This window comes from Manacus vitellinus, unplaced genomic scaffold (assembly GCF_001715985.3).
Source record: "Manacus vitellinus isolate BGI_N305 unplaced genomic scaffold, ASM171598v3 scaffold_41_pilon, whole genome shotgun sequence".
Lineage (NCBI taxonomy): Eukaryota > Metazoa > Chordata > Aves > Passeriformes > Pipridae > Manacus > Manacus vitellinus.
Genome location: NW_021940545.1, coordinates 4,825,200 through 4,842,570, shown reverse-complemented (window position 1 = coordinate 4,842,570; position 17,371 = coordinate 4,825,200).

The following is a 17,371-nucleotide window of genomic DNA, read 5'->3' as shown; positions in this document are numbered from 1 at the left end:
TGCCCAAATTGGCAGGAAATGAGTCATTGCACAGACACAGGCTCGGAATAGGAGAGCAGGATTCCAGTTCCCATCCAGGCAGGGCTGTGGGAGCGCTGGAAAATCACCTAATTACAGTTCTGGGGGCGAGTGTGTTCAGGATCTCAGGTGCTCTGCTCGTTCTGTGCTTGTCTCAAGGCTTTTCAAGTCAGAAAGTGAAGCCTCTGGTCTTGTGCTGATCAAATTCCACATGGAGAGGATGTCCTGGGACAGCCACACTCGGGTTCCACACTCTACCCAACCAGCCAAGCAGCAACAGGCTTGGCTTGATAATCTCCTGTCAGAGTGGTGCAGGTAATTAGACAGATAATTAGGTGATGTACAGGTAATTAGACACCCTGCCATTGACTGACAGGCAGCTTGGGCACCACTTACTGGGGTTCAGCAGGGAAATCACAACTTCAGGTATGATTTTCCAACTGCCTGAAGAGAAGATTTTCAAGCCAGGGTTCCTCTGTAGTATTTACCCTTAACCAAAGACTGTCTTTCTTTGGTAATTCCCAAGAATTCTACTCTATCTCTTTCTATTTTACATAGTACAGGGGGAAAGTGGATACAAAATGACAGAGGAACAAAACAAATCCAAAAATAAGCTCCTGCCCTTGATTTTGTTCCGTTCCTGGATCCCTTTGGCTGTGCTGTTTTCTCAGTGGCTGACATTCTCTCACGGGCATAATCATATTGATTACATTAATATTATCCTGCAGGATTAGTTCTGATTCTTGGGGAAAAACAAAAGCAAAAAAAAAAAAAAAAAAAAAGAAAGCTCTGCTGGGCCAGGGGGAACCGAAGAGAAATTCTTATAAATAAAACCCCCAGGTCTGTGTTGGTTTGGTTTGTTCTCTGGGGGGCTGATGGAAACAGGGACACTGCAAACACTGAGTGCAAGTCAACTGGATTCCCATCCATTTCTCCACCTTTCCCCCCCCACTCTGTGTGTGCCTGCCTTCATCTCAGCGTGTATAAATTTCAGAATATCCCACCCTGGTGCTTCTGTTCCACCAGGGAATTCTCTCATCAGCATTGTAAAATGCCTCATTAGGAGGGAAGCAGGCAGAGCAGGCTTTGCTGAGACAGGACCTAGGGGGGTGATATTGGATTTTTTTTTTTTTTTGTGTGCTGTTCCTCCACTCAGATGTGCTGGTTCCATCAAGGATATTTGGGTTGAACTGACCTGGTGTATTCATCTCTCAGATACAAGGGGATTTGTATTATTAATACCCACTGCCCTGCACACTGAGCTGAAGGACCCTTAAGGAGGTTTATATTGTTTTCCCAGCACAGAAAGGCTCCCAAGGCCCAAGATAACAAGCACAGATCAGTCTCCTCTTCCCCATTTAGTGTCTCCCTTTTTTGGAGATGTGTCAGACACTGAGCTCATCTTTTCAAACACTGTGTTACACGGAGAGGAGTTGTTCAACCTGCCATGTATAGATGCAGTAAAAAACCTTGATCTGTTTGCCTGGTGGGAGTAAATGTTTCTCTTAGGAGGTTCCAAGCAAAACTTAGTCCACTTTTCTCCTCTGTCTTTGCACTGAACTGAAAGAGATGATTTCATCAGATTTCCTTGACTTTTTTTTCCCCCCTTTTCTTAAAGCTTCACCTCCATGAATCATGTGTTTATCTTTAAAATCAAGAAGAAAAACTCTCTAGCTCCCCCCTTGCACTCCCATTAAAAATTCTAAAAGCTGTGTAGCCTTAGAGAATAGCCTTTCTAAAGACATGAAAAAGAATTGCTGATTTATTTATTATTTATAGGGCTCATTATATTTTAACTCCAGGGGGTGGCAAATATAGGATAGGCTCCTTCAAACAACTTGTGGGCCCTCCAGTGGTGCTCCCCGTGTCCGTGTGCTGAAGGAGGCAGCAAAAAAAAGCAGCCCAAGCAGCAAAGTGAAGCAAGGACAGGTGGGGTGGGCAGTTTTGGGGAGTCTTGATGAGCTGAGGTAAAAGGAATGGTGCCAGTTTTGCCAGGAAAAGCTGGGGATTTAGGTTTTAGGGAGGTGGGAGCACTGGGAGCTGGCACAGGATCAGCCCAGTGGTGTTGGATGAAGGATTGCAGAGGAATTGAAGGAAGCAAACGTTTTCCTCCAGGAGAGTTCTCTGAAACACTGAGACTCTCCAGCTCCTTCCCCCTCCTCCCTGCTCCATTAAACCCTCCTGGGAAGCAACGTGGGTCTCAGGTGGCAAATGAGCCCTGGGAGCAGGAGCTGACAGTGTGTGAGAGGCTGAAAAATGGCCTCAAAATCCAAAAAAAGCCTTTGCAGGCATTTGGAAACGCACTTGTGTTCCTGTTGGTTTTTCTCATCCCGTTGGTTTTGGTCACTGGTTTTGCTGCCAAAACTCCCCGTGGGTCAGGCAGGGATGGACAAACAGGAGTGGGCAGGGAGAAACCCAGGTGTGGGACAGGAAAACCAGTGGACTGACATCCCTGTGAGGGTGAGGAGTTCAGGGCAGGAGGCAGCAGAGGTTTGTGCCTCCAAGCAGTTCCAGTCCTGCACCATTTCCATCCTTCCTCCTGCCTCCTTGGACCTCTGCATTTCCCTTGTCCCGTGTCATGGCCCAGTTCTGACACTCCCCCACGGGCCACTAGAGGTGTTTTCCAAAGCTGGCAGTTCAACCCTGCCCCTGGAATGGCTGCTGATGCTGCCCAGGGTTCACCACACAGCAGAGAAGCTGCTCCAGCTTCCACTGCCAGGAAAACAAAGGGCACTTTTAAAGGAGCTGGAGTGTGAAGATGTTTCTAAAGCTGTGGTGGCTCCACCACTGTGTGTGTCACACCTGGGGAGGGACATGACACTCTCCAGGCTGTTTTCACTTCTCTCTCCTTTCCTTCTGCTGTCCTGCTGAGCCTGAAAGGACAGAGGAGCTCACAAATGCAGGCACAGCTTTAAGTCAGGAAGGACTCAAATCTTATTTGAAAGGATTCTCTCTCTGTTTCATTTTTTTTTTTTTTTTATTCTTTTTTTTTTTTCTCAGTGTATTTTTATTAACAAGTCCATTCAATCAGAGCTGGGACTCGTTGCCTGGAAGGATCTTCCCTGGGTGTCATTTGTCAGCTGGATTCCTTCCCAGCCGTGCTCCTGCTTTTTCTCAGCACATTCTGCAGGCCCCGTTTTTCATCAAAAGCAGACACTTCCTATTGCTGGGGTGCAGGGATGCTTCAGCCATCATTTTGTCCCAGATATAAATATATATATATGGGTACACACATCTCTCTCTTTATTCTCTTTTTTTTTCCCCCGTGTCTTTCTTCTTGTCTCAACCTTTAATTGAGTTTGCTGTGACTCCCTGACAACACAAGACATGAAATTACGAGTCCCATCATCCACTTCCCAGGAATTTGTCTGTGTGGGCAATACCTGGCAGCAGGAGGATGCACTGGTATTTTTTATCACCCAACCAGCAAGGACTGGAGGATTAAGGACCTTTCTCAGAGTCCAGAAAGATCCCATTTCTGCCCCGTGAGGCACAGAGGGGAGGAGACCACCCTGGCTTTGTGAGGCCCCCATATTCCATGAAAAATTTCATGGGAGAGAACGGGAGCTGCTGTGAGAAATGGAGCTCTTGGGAGTGATGGGTTGGAGCTGAGCTGGTGTTTGGGGCCACAGACTGAGGGGGAAAAGCCCCAACAAGGTGTGTGCTGCTGCTCTTCACTCTGCCACAGGGAGGTCATGAGAAAACAGCTCTAGAATAGATGCCCAAACCCTTGTTCTCCTGTTCCTAAATCCCCTCATCCCTGTTGTTTAGGCAGCAGCAGGACACGTGGAACTGCTGTGATGCTGCCCTGGGCAATATAAATACAGACCTGTAGAGGAGAGCATTGCCTTGATAATTTGATTTCCACCACCCAACCCTTGAACCTTCCACTCTTTCCCGGTTTCAGGAGGTTTTTGAGATGACTGGGGACCTTTAAAATCTGGCAGTTTTTTGCTGATTGCGATTCCACATCAAAACTTTGATTAAACTTTTCCCAAATCCTCCTTGTTAGCATAATTTGGGTGGATTTATGCTGTGTCTCAGCACTATAACTGATTATTTATGGGAGCTAAAGGCCGATTACAATTAACTTTGATGAATGTAAAGCTTTCTGGAAGAAGGAGAAAAATATCCCCTCCCTTTGCTATAATTTATAACGCAGGTTAGTTTGTGGGTACAAATAAATGCAACTAGGTCATAAAACATCCTGACTCGAGGCAATGGGAGAATCAGGTGTAATCAGAATAACTTCAGCAGAACTCAGAGAATTGCAGACACTTGATGCAATCTGATCTAGTCCTTTATCTTTAATCTGTTCTTTTCTGCTGATTAGAGCTTTACTAGATGTTGGGAGGGTGGTATGGGGGGGGTAATTTATGCAGATTTATGCACCCTGACAATATTTATGTGTGTGGTAACGTGTGCCCACCGAGGGGATGGGGGGAAAACTGTGTCACTGTCAGAGATGTCCACAGTGAGGGGAGTCTCTGGAGGATCTTTGCCTTGGGAAGGAGCTGAATGAGAAACCATCTTTAACCTGAAAAGTGAGAAACCCTGAGCACAGTGCAGCCTTGAATTGTAATAACACCCCAGCTCCTCCTGAGAGCTCAGCAAAGCACACCCCCAATCCCAAGTGCTGCTCCATCTGCTCCCAGGGGCCATGGGAATGCTTGTCCAAGCAGCCACGAGCCTGCCCAGGCTTTCAGCTGCCTTTTTGCAACCCCAGCCCACCCACATCCGACACAGGGAACAGCTGGAGCTGGGTCAGGGCAGGGTTAGGTTGGATCTTAGGGAAAGGTTCTTCCCCCAGAGCTCCAGGAGTGTTTGGACAGGGTGGGATTGTTGGAGTGCCCTGTGCAAAAGCCAGGAGTTAGGTTTGATGATGATCCTTGTGGGTCCCTCCCAGCTCAGGATATTCCATGATTCTAAGTTTGATTTCCTGATGGAAACTCTCTCCTTGTCCTCAGCAGCTCCTCGGGAGAGACAAGGACTCACGTCTTGTTTGGCACAGGAGGAGCTCCCTGCTGTTGTCTTGTTTCTGCCTCTGACCTGAGGATAAAGATCTCACATGGAACATTTTATCAGCTGTAGTAAATGTTCTTTCTTTATTAATTCTATTTGGGATCAATAATTAATGCTGCTGCCTCCTTTACAATTCCCCTCAGTGGGATTGGAGCGTGGAGGCGGGTTAGTGTTTCAGGGCTTTGTGTTCCTTGAAGCCCCAACAGTCCCAAAGTATAGGAGGGTTCTTGTGCTGTGAAACTCCTTTCCCTGTTTGGGGGTCAGCAAGATCCTAATTTACCTAGACAAGGTATATGATTGGGCAGATGATTCCCAGCGCAGAGAAAACGCAGCAAATGCATTTTGAGGAAGAATCTTTCCATTTTATCCCTCCCTGGTCAGGGACAGCACAGTACAGAGAGGCTGGTGGGGCACAAAGTGAGCCTTGAGTTGGTGGGATAAGCAGCAACCACCATCTCCCCACTGCTGAGTGTTTTCTGGCAACAATCCTTTTGCAGAGGTCACCAAATTTGGACAGGTTTGGTTCTGTCCAGCCTAAAACTCCCGTGCCAGTGGTGGTTACAAGGTTGGCAGCCCCTGGGACACCCTCTGGTGACAAAACCAGGCAGGTTTGCTGCCAGCCTGAAGGTGCAAAGGCCCTGTGGTCTCCTACCTGCCCCTTGAGCCAATGCATTTCCCTGGAGCAGCTCCTGCATAAAAAAATCAAAGTGATTTGGATTCTGAATGTTAGAAAACAAATAGGTCAGGATTAGGGAGCCAGGATTTCTTTGGCTTTTAGCTGATGCCTGTAGCTACCAGCTCCCCTTGGGTGGCTCCATGGCACACCAGGGCTCTCTCTTGGCTGCTTTTCTGACTGGTGCATTAACCAAGAGGAGATAAATCCTAAGCCAGGGTGGGATGTCTGTGCCAGCAGCACAGCCCTGGCTCAGCCCCACCAGCAGCTCTGGGCCCTGCTGTGGGTAAAAAGAGACTTTCAGAGAGGGGACAGGGTGTCTCAGAAAGGCTCCACGCTCCTTAGTAACCTCTTTTATGCAAGAGATTTTGCACACCCTGCTGAAGCAAGCTTGCTCCTGTCATCCCCTCACGTGGCAGGGAAACAGAGGCAACGAGCGAGGATAAAATTTCCCAACTCACGTCTCTTCGGGTTGTTCCATTTTCCTGCTGTATTCTCACAGCTTCTTCCCTGGGCTATTTCCCAACCCTTTCCCCTTGGTCAAAACCATCTGACATGAAAAAAAAAATATGGGTTTAGGTTTTCTTTTTCTTTTTTAATCTGAGAAGGTGCAGCAGCAATAAGCCTGACCCTGACACTGGGAGAGATATTGAGGCAGATCTAGTTGCTTGGCTTTTCAGAGAGGAAAGCTCAGGTTATTATTTTAAGGCCTTCTCCAGGCAGTTTTCTCTCTCTTGCAAAATATCTTCCAAGATCTTTAATTCAACGATTAATTCAGTGAGGGGGTTGGTCCTTACCCCAAATTTGAGCCCTGCACAGAGGCTCCACACTATCAGCTGCGTTATCAACAGCCTTTGCAAACAGGTTTCTCCTCACTTGAGTATTCAGCTCTCTCTGCTTTTGCCTCATCCTCCTCCAGAGGCATAAATGGGATTATACCACAGCCCTCCAGTCAGTCACAGACCCAAAACAGGAAAACAATGGAGCTCTCTGCCAGCACAAGTGAATATGGGATTCGGAGTCTAATTAGATGGGGACACTGGGAGCAAATATGTAAATACCAAGACGACTATTGTAAAAGATATTTTTAGTTATTTGTACTGCAGGATTTCTTGATTTGCTGCTGGGACTGGGAGGTTTATCTCTGTGGTCTCTTAGGAAAGGGGGGGAAAAAAAATGACATGCAAATCAAACCGGTGGTTTTGTTTTTCAGATCTGCTGAAAAGGGGGAGGGCAAGGGAAGCATCACTCAATTAAGAGGAATATGAGAGAGGGGGAAAAAAAAAGAGGTTTCAAAGATGATCAGCAGTGTGATCTCTCTGAACACTGTGCACCTGCCACGGACATGGTGGGACTAGTTAATGCCTGAAAGATATAAAATATGAATGGATCCAGCCAGGGTGCTCCCAACCCCACACTGCAGAAAACAGGCAGTGAGACACGCTGGGTTTTTTTTTTTTTTTTAGTTAGAACTAGAAATGCCTGGAAAGAACAGTTTAATGAGGGCTGCCTGCAGAAAATGGAGCAAGGAATAATAGATGAGAGGGACACGTGCCCATCCCGTGTCCCCAAGGGTGCCAGTGCTGTGTGTTTAGAGACACAGACACCCTCAGAATGCCACAGAAATGCAGAGCATTTGCTGGTGGAGACTTGGCACCTGGAAAGACTTCCAGAGCAGACTCACAAAGGCACTTTGGGGGCAGTGACCCCCTTAGAGACGTGCTCAGGGTGAGCCAGGACAGGGAACCTCCTGCTCTGCCCCCTGAGCTGAGGCCAAACAGGCTCTTGGAGGTGCTGCAGGAGGGGTGGGAGCCTCAGCCCAGCTGGGGATCTGCCCATTGCATCAGGTTTAAGGGGCACTTGGGGCTTTAAAAGCTGCTGAAACAACAGCCCCGGGCAGGAACTTGTATTCTGTGGCAGGTAACAGAGTTTGCAGTGCCCTGATTGGCAGAAATAAAAGAAACTGGTCTTACTGGTAATTCAATTGCCATTTAAGATCCCCAAAACAACCTGTGAAAAAGAAGCTGCCTAGAGGAGAGTCTGGCCTTTGAGTAAAAGCTGAAGGAAATTACTGTGGTACCTCGGGGGAGACTCCAAAGAACTGATTTAAGATGGGTCAGAACAGTTCTTAGTACAAATTGCCCTTTAATTTCTTGTCTGCCAAGTGCCAGCCCATCTCCACTCCCAAATCCCTGCATCTCCAAGAACCTTTCCATCCCATGATCTCTTTTCATCCTCCTTTCCTGAACTCTTAACCCACCTGCTTTAAATAGAAAGCATCTTTCCCTTCTGCTGCAAAACACAGACAGAGTTATCCTCAAAGAGGAATCACAAACTTGCACCAGAGAGTTTCTGCACTGCCTGAGCCCCAGCTCTGGCTTTCCAGCCCACCAGGGACCTGCTTCCAGACAGGAAAACTCTTGGCAGCTGAACTGCATCCCCCAAGCAAAATTCTAAGTGAAAGGAAAAAGAGGAAAGGCAATAACAGCTTTGGAGCCCCATAACCACGTGGTATAATTCTCACCAATTAATATTCATGAAATCAGAAGGAGATTCCACCCAGAAGCCACAATCTGGCCACAATTATGCTGACCAGTGTTAGTTTATCAATGTTTTTCCTTGTTGAGCTCAGTCTAATCAAATTTAATGGCACACAGTACTGACAGTACTAAAATGCAGAAGCTTCACTTCCATTGCTGGTTTGGGAAGCTGGTAAGCAGCTTCTGTTTTGGGGTTCTGGGTTCCTCACAAAGTCTCTCAGCATCTGTCTCATCTCACTACTCTGCAACTTCTTGGATCTCTCTCAGGGCAGCTCAGAGGAGGAAATGGCTCATTGTTTCTTCCCATCTCCCACTAAGTCCTCTAATTTAGGAGTGTTTCTGGGCTTCTTTGCTTTGAAACCACAAAGGTTCTGGTGTGATAACATCCTCCCTGTCTCTGGAGGATGAAGGGTGTTCCCCTTAAGGGCACAGGTATCATTAGGAAACACTGGGAAGCAGCTCAGCCACGTGGAGTTTAAGCAGTTCATAACCTGGCCTGGGTTAGTGGCCAGGAGGAGGGTGGTTTGACACAATTAGATCACCTTTCCCTGGTCATCCTGAGGTCTCTGTGCTTTCAGGACAGGAGGTTGAGCTCCTGCTTGCCAGGAAAATTCCCATGAGGTGAGTCAGGCTGGTCTTGTTTGCAGCGTGACTGGAACCAGCCCACACTTGGCTTACTGGTCCCAGCTGAGCTCTGGCAGTGGATTTACCCTCTGAGCTCTGCCTGTCCTTCAGCTGGTGCTTTTCCTCCTCCTGTGGCTGCAGCAGCAAAGGGAAAGGGACTGGGAGGCTCGAAGACATTTTACCATTAAGTGGCATAATTTAGTCTCTGCACAGTGTTTTGATTTTGCCCAGCTGTGTCTGTGTGCATTGCCATTAATCCCTTTAGCTGGCAGGAGCAGGGCTGCCTGCTGTTTATCAAGAGGGCTGGTGTGATTTCTTGTGTGATTTCTCCTTGATGTGCAGTTGTCTTGGAGAGGGAGCCTCACTCCTGGTCGGGGCTGAGCCCTTCCAAACGTTTCTGGTGGGCAGAAGGGGTATGCTGAAGGCAGGGTGGGAAAAAAGGGTCACCCAGATGTGTGGCCATCACATTTTGTCAGCCCAGAGACTCCTCAGTTCGTGTGCCTCAGTTTGTGCTGCTGCCTGGCTGGCACAGGGACTCCTCCTTGTCAGGTTTTAGTTGCCTGCAATGAGCCCAGAAAGATAAATTCATCCTCACCACAAGTGATGGGAGCTGAAGAGTCTGGACCCTTCCTCCCCTTTGCCAGGGAAAGTATGGAGTGCTTAATGAAATAATTGCTCCTTTAACAAATTACCACTCATTAGCCAAGCAACTGTGACTGTGCACGCTCTTATCTGGGAAATGAAAAGATATTGCCCTAAAAAACCTCCTGATAATTAGCAGAACTGAGCTGACTGGCCATAACTCTGCCAGCAGATGTTCCTGACAGCTGCAATAACATAATACAGCTTTGAACTCCTACCTGGCTGGTTCAGTTTGGAATATCCTGGCAGGTCTTGCTGCACACTGAGGAGTTTGGGGCTGTGGGAACAGAGAGGGGTGCCCAGAACTGCTGTGCTGGGTCTGAGAGGGGAGCTCTGCATTTTTATTCGTCCCCAAAGAGATCCCAGAATGGTTGGGGTTGGAAGGGACTTTAAAGATCATCAGGGACACCTTCAGAGATCCATCCAGCCTGGCCTTGAACACCTCCAGATCTCTGCCCTTATTCCCATATTTCCTTAATCTAAGCCAGTCCTCTGTCCCAGACCTTCTCATGTGATTCTCCATATTTCAGCCAAACTTGCTGTGTTAGATGTGATGGAAGTGGAGCATCTAGAGAGGTTCAAACAGGGATTAATCATTTCTCTGGGTAATGAAAACACCAAGTTATTATGTTAGTTATGAAGGGCAAAAGTCCCTCATGCCCACTGAACACGAGAGTGTGCTGGGATGAGATTTTTGTTCTTGATTATTTCCCTCTCCTTCCCATGCAGCTGTTCTTTTAGCAGAAGCAAATGGATTTGGGAATATTCAGTCATTACTTCTCCCCGAAATTATTTTTCTTTAAAGTATATCAAATAATAAGTGTTTCAGACGGGAGAACTTTCATTTTCTCATACTATTTTTTTTTCCCCCCAAAAAATACATTATTCTGCTTAGGTTCCTCTACTTCTTTTATCACGTGTGTTATTCCATCTTTCCAGCCTTTCCAAGGCATTGCAACCTGGGCTAGTGGAAGGTGTCCCTGCCCACGGCAGGGGGGTGGAACTGGATGATCTTTAAGGTCCTTTCCAACCCAAACCATTCCATGATTCCATGATGCCTTCAGGCTTTCCAGCTGGGAGGTGGAGCTGTGCTGTGACCCCGTGTTCCCTGCACTAACAACACCTCTAATGTGCCAAGTGCTTCTCAGATGTGCTAAAATGCCTGCACACAATGTTGTTCTGAAAGTTTTATCATCTAGAACTCTTTGCCCACAGTCCTGAGCTCGGGGACAAGTGGGATTCCAAATGGGATTAGATATACTGGAGGGAAATAATCCTCTCCTGGCTGGGGATTAGACCTCAAGTCCCTGCCTTGCCACAAACTACTCTTCTGACCTTAAGCAGAGCTCACCTTCTCTCTGCCTCTGTTCCCTGTGGCTGTAAGATGGGGATTCACATTTGCTGGAAGCGTTGGGAAGATAAATGCACCAGAGGTGCTGATGCTCAGCTGTTCTGCTAACAGGGAGCCCCATCAGGTGTGTAGTTACAGGATTTAAAAATACTAAAGGTGGTATTAATGAAGGACATAAGATAAGTACTCATGGGGTCACGAGGAAAGAGCTCTCCCCAAAGGCAGTTTACCCCACATCTGTCTCCTGGCGTGTTCCAGGAAGCAGCTGGCACTGTCAGATGGGCTCCTGAACCAGCTGGACCTGCTCTGCAATTCACTCCAGCGCTGCCTTTGTTCTTGCACCTCCTGACTGATTTCCCCCTGCAAAGTTTCCATTTCCCATTTGCTGTGTGTCAGTGGGATTGATCGTTGCAGAGCAGGATCTATACCCCAGCCATGTGGAAACCTGATACCTACAACAGCCTTGATGGGGACTGAGGCTTTTTACCTTTTTTCTACTAAAACTGAGAGCCATAAATGAGTGTTGCAGTCGTGTGTGGTTGCTGGCCCAGCCAGGGAGCTGCTCTGGTTGCCATCTGATGCCTGGGAACTGAGGGTGCCTTTGAGGACAGGGATCAGTTCCCATTGCTCCCACAAACAAACTGAACAGTTTCCTCGATGCTGAGATTTGGGAATGGGTGGGACAAGGAGCTGGATGCCCTCAGTGACAAGGCTAGGCCCCAGCAGAGCCAAAACTTGAGTGATGAGAGCAAAATAGAGGATGGAATCCAGCCTATGCTGCTGGGGTCTGATAAAGCAGAGTCAGGCTGCAGAGCTGGGGCACTGCTGTCCCACCTGCCAGCTCCACACAGGTCCTGACATGCCTTTGACACTCACAGCATCAGCCAGCTGAGTGTGGTGCCAGGGAGAGCTGACTGGTGTATTTTAATTAGAGTGAGACTAAATTACACCGGACTACGAGAGCCTGCCTTTTGCACAACGGCTCGGGGAAAATGAAAAGACTAGCATTTTCAATTTAAGGTTTAGTTAGATAATGCCTGTTGGTGCCAGTAGATTACAGAGTGGATATTAAATCCTCCAGGATTTGCAGTGGGAAAGTACTCACAGAATCCATAAGCAGGCAGGAGAGCACGGCTGTGGAACTATCGTCCCCTGGAGGTCCCGAGCAGGAGGAGAAAATGGGAAGTAAATCTTTCCTTTGAAGGAAGCTCCACGTAAAGAGCACACATGGGCAGGCTGTGGCCTTTAAAGGTTTCCCTGTTAAGAAGCTTTCTTGCTTCTGACAGCAGGCAAATGGCATGTGAGAAGGTAATGGGGTCTGTCAAACTGCTGGAGCAGGGAGAGGCAGGGCTGAGCTCCTGCTCTTGCTGTGGGGTTTGAGATGGGTTTCTGTGCAGGATCCCACAGAAGGACCTTCTGTGAGCATCCCTGTAAAACCAAGGCAGCTGTCCCGTGGCACAGGAGCTGCAGAGTTTAAAAAGCAGTTTCCAGGCAGCTCTGGTGCTGAGCTGCTGGATGGAATCAGTGTGAGCTGATGCGGATGAGCAGCTCCTGCCAGCAAAGCAGACTCTCCTCCTGCTGCCTTGGGATAGCCCACCCCAACTTCAGCAGGACTTGGGGGCATCTAGGACTTGGCAAGCTCTTCCTAGAGCTCATCCAAGTCAGATTAACCAGGTTTAGGGTGCCAGCCACGGGAAGATTGTCCAACACTGCAGCCCAAGGGAGACTGGGTATCACTGGCATTAAGTACCTGGTATCGGGCTCTATCCGAGCCCACAAACTGTCTGAGGCAGAGTTTGACAGAATCTGCTTTAAATCCTCCCTGAAACACATCCAAGAGCCCAGGATTCAGGATCAGCAGTGCCAGGGAAGCTGCTCCCTTTGGTCTGTGCTGCTGAGGGACTGCAGGCCACGTTCGCCTGCCTTCTCAGGGAGAAAGTGTTGAAAACTCGTATTTACAAAACACTGGAGATCCAGCAATAACAAGAAATAGAAAGGACAAAACGTTTCTCCTTCATTACTCCCATATATAAGAAGCTTTGCCTAACAGCCCGTGGCCACTGTTAGAGGAGCAGATATGTGGTTGCTGGAGGTGTGTAAGATTAGTAGTTTAAAAGCACTAAAATGTGCAAATTAATTACCACAGCTACCCATGCATGTTTTATCTGCCTTAAATGCTGGGCTTTTATTTTTTTTTCCCCAGGTTAAGGGAAATATTAACCTATAAGGAACTGCATCAAGGTCTGTAGCCTGACGAGCTAAAAGTCTAAAGATCAGATTCCTGGCAATGAAAATTCAGGAGCTATCATAGTCTTTGATTGAACATCCCAATAGTTTCATTAAGAACACGTCCCTGTATTTTATGCCTGCTAATTAGCAAATTCAAACACTTTATCTCTGTGTTATCTTTGTGCAGGAGAGTGGCAAATTTATGTCATTATAATATATTACCGAAATTTAAAGGTTCACAAGCAATTAGATTTTGTAATTCTTGTTTATGCCCCTGAAGAATTGTTCATTTTAAAACTTTATAGTTAATACCTACAAAGATAAAACGGTGGCCTGTGTTGCTCTGGTGACAGAAGTCAAGCCGGCTGAGTGAGCTGAATGGATTCTTGGGAATATTTTGGAGGAGGTTGCCTTGATTCTTAGCTGGATCTTGCAGGGAATTCACACCCAAGGAGTGGGTCTGTCCCTGTGTTATTGATGTTTCCCTTGGGCACCGTTCCAGTTTGGAAGCCTGGGATTATAAATCCGGGAGGATTGAGGATGGACTGGCTGTAAGCGGGGTGACAGTCGGGTTCGCTCATTTCTGGGGGCAGAAGGGCTGCGGTCAGATGGGCGGCGATCCATGGGAATTCAGGGAAACAGTCCCGGCAGCGATGGAGCGGCGGAGCGCTGACACCTGCCGGCAGGACCGGCCCGGGAGCCTCCTCTTTCCTGGGATACACCCTGGGATTATCCATAGAGCCTCCTCTTTCCTGGGATACACCCTGGGACTGTCCATGGAGACTCCTCCTTCCTGGGATACACCCTGGGACTGTCCATGGAGACTCCTCTTTCCTGGGATACACCCTGGGACTGTCCATGGAGACTCCTCCTTCCCTGGGATACACCCTGAGACTGTCCATGGAGACTCCTCCTTCCCTGGGATAGACCCTGGGATTGTCCATAGAGCCTCCTCTTTCCTGGGATACACCCTGGGACTGTCCATGGAGCCACCTCCTCCCCTGGGATAGACCCTGGGAGTGTCCATATAACCGCATCCTTCCCTGGGATAGACCCTGGGATTGTCCATGGAGTCTCCTCTTTCCTGGGATAGACCCTGGGATTGTCCATAGAACTGCCTCCTTCCCTGGGGATAGACCCTGGGAGTGTCCATGGAGCCACCTTCTTCCATGGGATCAGACCCAGAGCCACCTCCTTCCCCAGGAGCAGCCCCAGAGCTGTCTCCTGTGCCCAGGATCGATCCTGGGAGCAGTCCCAGGGCCACCTCCTTCCCTGGGACTGGCACCGGAGCCTCCTCCCTCCCTGTCCAACCCCCTGTGTGGGGGCAGAGCCTGGGGCTGCTCTGAAGGGCTTTGGGGGTTTACAAATAAAGCCTGTGCTGGGAATCAGCCTCCTCTGGCCAAGAGATTTGTACCTAAACCTCTAAACTTTAAGGAAACTGCAAATTTCTGGGGGTGAAAGGGGGCAGAGACCGCTCTTGCTTTGGTTTGGGCTCTGGCAGGTGCCATCCCTGCCCATGGCAGGGGGTTGGAACGGGATGATCTTTGACATCATGGATCTTTAAGATCCATTCCAACCCAAGCCATTCTGTGATCCTGTGATCCAGAGGTGTCCCAGCTGCTCTGAGTCACTGTAAATGCCTTGCTGAGCCTTGCTCTGACAGCCCACCTTCGGGTGGCCAAGTGTTCTCTGCACCCCTGCAGCTGCTGGCTGGACCAGAGAGACCCATCATCCCCATTCCTGATGGAACCATAAAATAGTTGGGGTTGGAAGGGACCTTTTAAAGGTCATTTAGTCCAACCCTGCTGCCATAAACAGGGACACAACCAGCCCAGGTTGCTCAGAGCCCAAACCAACCCGACCTTGAATGTTTTTAAGGATGGGGTATCCATGGCTTCTCTGGGAAACCTGTGCCAGTGTTTGTCCACCCTCTCTCAGGGATGTTCCTGGGATGAAGAGCTGATGCCTGAGCAAGATCCAACCCCTCCATTCTGCCTGAGCAGAGGCAGAGGAGCCATCCTGTCCCTCTGAGCTGGGTGTGCAGTGGTGCTGAGCTCAGAGCAGGCTGTAAAGTTCCTTCCAGCACATCTGGAGCTGCTCTGCCCAGATTCCCTGAGCAGGCACAAGGCAGCCCTGCAGCTCTGAGGTTCATCACTCCATCCCCACAGCCCTGCAGCTCTGAGGTTCATCACTCCATCCCCACACTGCTCACTGCCTCTGACTGCTCAGGGCATGAGCTCCATTATCATTTTCCAGCATCTCACAGCCCAGGAGTGCAGGGTGTGCTTGTAACTGGCTCCTCTCATGCTTAAATGGTGGAACTGAGATGTTTTGAGGCAGTTTCAGGACAGGAAGAAGATTTCTCTTTGATTGCTTTTTAATCACAGTAATAACAGTAATGGAGGCAGTGAGTGGAATTGATGGGGAAGAGCTGAGCTCTCCTCTGTGCCAACTCCCATGTGGGGTAAATAAGAAGGATTTACTGGCTTCTCAAGTGAATTGGTGGCATCCTTGCTCTTCAGGAATGAGTCTGGGGAAAAATAGCTGGTATCTAGTACCTGGGAGATAAAATATGCCAGTCATCCTCTGGAAAGCTCCCTGCCTTTGTCTGGGGTAAATGAATAATCCTTGCCTGCTTCTGTTCTTGTCCCCAGAGGTTGAGATGTACAATTGCTCTTTTAAGCAGCTGTCAGGGTGTGTCTGGCCTTGAATCTGCACCTTTAGCAGCCCCAAAGGGGTTTTACTCTCTCCCTCAGAGGCAGGAGAAGCCACAATGTTGGCAAGACATTTGAGCTGTGCAGAACCAGAGGTCTCCAGGGGGTTTCAGTGGGTGGAGGGTCCAAATGATGCCCAGAACCAACCTGATGGGGAGATTTGGGTCTGTGCTGGGGCAAAACAGTGCCCCAGCTCAGCATGTCCCCTCACAGTCTGATTTTGGCCTGTGTGAACGAGTGTTTTTCTCCAGTGGGAATTGTTGAGGTGTAACTCTGGCAGGGAAGAGCCACAGGCTGAGGGGTTTCCCAAAATGCCTTTGCAGGAAGGACTTCAGTGGCACCAGCATTTGGGAACTGACCTAGCTGGGCTGGGTAGTCTCAAGGTATTGCCTTAGAAGTGCATTCATCAGCTCTCACCTTCAAGGATGTGGGAATTTTCTCTGACCTTGACTTAAAACATCCATAAAGCAGCAAAAAAGCTGGGGAAAAAATGGGTTTTCCATAACTGTTGCTCACATCAAGACTTCAACCTCCCTGAGACTCTTACAAACACAGAGACACCAAAGCCAGAGCTGTTAGTTTTGGTCAGACATGGAGCTCTCTCCTTTATTTCTTGCACACGGGAGGGGCCTCATTTACATCAGCGCAGCCGTGTCCTGTCTGAGGAGCTGGAATTCCTCTTGCTTTGCTGATCGAGACAAACACGACAAAAACAGTTCATGCACAATACACCTGAAGCCTCTCTGCCACATCCCCCGGGACTGGGAAGTGCCACTGTGCCCCTCTGGCAGGGCAAAGGGGCTGGGGGACACGGGCAGGGCGGGCAGGGGGGGCCTGGCATCCCCCCAGGAGCAGCTCCATTCGCTGGGAAAAGTTGTGTGTGCGAGGTCTGTGAGGCCCTGGAGGAGGGGACGGGCAGCAAACAGGCTGGGGGGGCTGCAGGGCTGGGGCAGGACAGGGGACAGCAGGAGGAAAGGGACCTTTGTGTCCCCAGGGTGGTCACAGGGGCGGTGCCCAGCTGGCACCACAGAGCCCTCTCTAGGGCAGGGAGGAAGGGGGGATTTTAAACATCCAGGTTTTGGAGGAGGAGGGGGAGGGATCACTGACACAGTTTGGAACCCAAAGAGGAGGTGGGGGAAGCTTTTACTGGAACCCAAGTGGTTGCTGGATCCTGCTCAGGGGCAAACCAGCGAGACCTGGAGGGGGCTCGTTCTCTCCTTTCACACACGTACTCCAACCCTTCAGGGCTTTTCCAAGCAACTCTATCCCAGTTTCTCTTTCTTCACATCCTGCCCTACCACACCAGCCCCTTCCCCCTCTGGTCATTAAGGCAAAAAAAAAAATAATAACTATAAAGTGACATTTCAAGTCCTCTGGAGCGACCAACATTCAGCCTCACAAGTTTTGTACAAGGTGTTGCATTAAAAAGCAGAATCTTTGCATGGGGATTAGCCAGAAAATAATCTTCAGGGAATGACAGGTGGGACCTCTCAGGCATTTGGGGGCAGGAAAGGGAGAAGGGGGGGGAAGCCATTCCAAAACCTGCTTGAAACAGAGC